The sequence below is a fragment of the Choloepus didactylus genome, chromosome 10, assembly GCF_015220235.1.
Source record: "Choloepus didactylus isolate mChoDid1 chromosome 10, mChoDid1.pri, whole genome shotgun sequence".
In the NCBI taxonomy this organism is placed as follows: Eukaryota; Metazoa; Chordata; class Mammalia; order Pilosa; family Megalonychidae; genus Choloepus; species Choloepus didactylus.
In genome coordinates, this window is record NC_051316.1 from 99,662,276 (window position 1) to 99,665,266 (window position 2,991).

General features: G+C 42.6%; 1 pseudogene; it reads right to left on the minus strand.

The window, feature by feature from the left end:
- Positions 1–542: 542 nt before the first annotated feature.
- LOC119505395 lies at positions 543–2,127 on the minus strand (annotated as a pseudogene).
- Positions 2,128–2,991: the final 864 nt, after the last annotated feature.

Genomic DNA, 2,991 nt, shown 5'->3' on the forward strand with positions numbered 1-2,991 from the left:
CTGTCTGATACCAAACCTTTGATATTTGTTGAGATTTTCTTTTTTGGCTCATGTTTTGCAAATGTTCCTTGTATGCTTAAAAAGAATGTGTTCTTTGCAAGTGTTGAACGGTCTGATCTACATGGTCATCTATATGAATGGTCATCTATCTATGCATTTGTTTTTCAAATTTTCTGTATCTTTACTGATTTTTCTCTACTTGTTCTATCAATTACCCAGAGAAGTGCATTAAAATCTTTCACTAAGTGGAAAATCATAGATTATTATGTACTCCAGAAAAAACATGTTGCTAATCTCATTACTGTGGGTGTGAACCCTATTGTAAATAGGACCTTTTGAAGATGTTACTTTTAGGTACATTGTGACCAACTAAATCGGGATGGTTCTTTTTTTTTTTTTTTAATTAAGTGGAGAGTTTTATTTTTTTCATGCCCAAGTAAACCTGGGTGATAGGCTCTCCTTGCCCCTCTTCCCACCCTCAACCCCCTTATCCTTCACAAGAAGAAGAAACATTTCCTTTAACTCCATACTTAAGAGAGCACCTAAGCTTTGGCAGCTGACTTGTAATTGGTCTGAGTGTGAGCAGAACGGTCAGAGGCATTGAGCCACTTGGGCATCCAGTAACAGCTTAGTCAGTTAGCTCAGCCTGTTTAGTGGTGTTCACAGATTTGCCAGTAGTAATAACCTTATTTAGTTTTAGGAGTGTTGAAAGGAAATTTTTGTGCTGCAGTTGCCATCATTGTATCATCACCCTGATGTTCAATATATTGCTGTGAAATTCTAAACCAGGAATTCTTCACTGTGGCTATTCTATCACCAAAGGATTATTTTGGTAACCAGAGAATGTCTGTAAGTATCAAGTTAGAGTTCTCAAATGCCTTTCTCAGGAGATATTTTTCCATCCCATTCTTTGGAATTCTTATTTATAGTTGCAGAGACAAGTAATAAGAAGAAACGTGATGATCCAGGAATGGGACTCTCAGTTCAAGGCCATGGGCAGCACTAGTTCGATTTACAAGGGGAACCTGTAACAAATGAAGTTCCTTTAGAAGCCTCTCACTCTATTCCTCAGCTTTTTAAGCAGAAGGAGCCTGGTAAAAAATATATGTAACCCTGCCCTCGCCAGAGAAGATCATGACACAATCTGTGTTCTTCCGAGTGTACTCAGAAATTAAATACATACCTACTGAAGCATGAACTGTTTTAATATATCATAAGCTTCCAAAGCAAATATGACTTCATCCAAGACCTGAATACCTTCTTCAGAATTAAAGAGGACTTCATGGTGTTCACTTCCAATATGATTTTCCACCTTTCTAGCAGCCAGTAAATCAGGACTGTTTTCCATGCCAAATGCAAATGTCTGGAGAGGGTACTATATTTGGACCTCTTTTAGCTGCTTCAACAAGGTGGCAGCAACCAAGCTGGAATCCAGTCCCCTTATAAAAGTCTGCCAATCCTTCTGTCATCAAACATTTCTTAATAGCATTGTCAAAAAGGATTTGGAGGTTGCTTTTCACAGTTTCTATCTCAAAACCTGGGAACAGTTTCTCCACAACTCTCTTAGAGTGCATGCAGAATATAATCTCTACAGTGATATTTAACCATTTCTACGGATGCAATTCAACCATTGGGCTTTAAATCCCAAACTTCATAATATCACCAGAAAAAAAGGCTCCACTTTCAAATAAAGAAGTCCAGGAGGGCTTCACGTTAAGAAGAACTTTAGTTTCTGAACACATGGCCAAAATCCATCTTCTGTCATGGCTTTGAACAAAGGTCTGACTCCATAGGTATCTCTTCCCAGGAAGAGATGAAGGATTATCTCACCATCTACTTTGGGCTGGTAATTCAAATGCAAAACAGTATTGCATCTCTTTGTGATTGTAGATTTCACCATTCTAACACAGCCACAAATAAGGATATTTCTTCACTAGAATTGGCCGCATTCCAAACAGCTGCTAGACTACTGCCAACAGTAGTTTATGCATCCATACACAAACAGCAGTTTCTGTATCCATTGACATTCTCAAAACGAAATCCATCTGGACCCCGGTGTGTAATCTGCATGGCACTCAGGCACTGAATAGAGAGGCAATCATTGCTGCCAAAAAGAGCCCAAATGCCGCACAGGGTGGAGCAGGGCTACTGGCTCTTTAGGTGGAAGCAGCCTCCTCCTCCTCGCCCAAGCGAGCCTCCTGAGCGCAGCTCACTCATTTCTCTATCCCTCAAGGGGTCACGACATGGGCTTTCCTCGCTAGCTAGCTCCCAGGCGGTGAACAGTCAGGAGGCGCCCGCCCTGCCCTCTCTGTCCGCAGCAGTCGCAGCATCTGTGAGGAGCCCCAGACCGCAAGTGGCCGCACCACCTGCCCGGCGCCAGGCCCCAAGTGTCCACCACCCCCGCCCTGAGCTACCTGGGGCAGGTCCGGAGGGCGCGTCGCCGGAAGGTGCGGCCCGGCTTACCTGGGCTCCTGCAGGCGGGCTGGCTGAGGTGCGAAGATACACACATGAGGTGCAGCCGCCAGGGGGGGTTCTTAATTCCTGGAGGCCTTATAAAGAGAAAGCGATGGGAGGCACCAGAAACCGGAAGCTAGAGGCCGGAAGTTAGCGGGATGTCGCAGGTCAGCGGCGAATCTGTTAAAGACGAGGAAGTTGGTATATGTCGGGAAAGCAGAGAAATGCAAGCATTGCCAGCCAGAATGCTATCCATGGGAAGAGGGAAGCCTTTCTTGCCTTCTAAACTGTGAGTTAATAAATTCCGGTTGTTTAAGCCGACCCATTTTATGATATTTGCCATAGCAGCCTAGAGACGAAGACACTCAAAAACTTCAGAATTGAAATGAATAGTCATTTAGTACTAATATAGCTAGTCCTGTATTTTTAATGGTGTATGGTTTCTCAGCTTTTATTTCCAATATTTCTGTACTTTTATGTTTTCAGGTAAACTTTTGTTTCAAAATGGAAATAACATTTTTTTATTTATATGTAAAT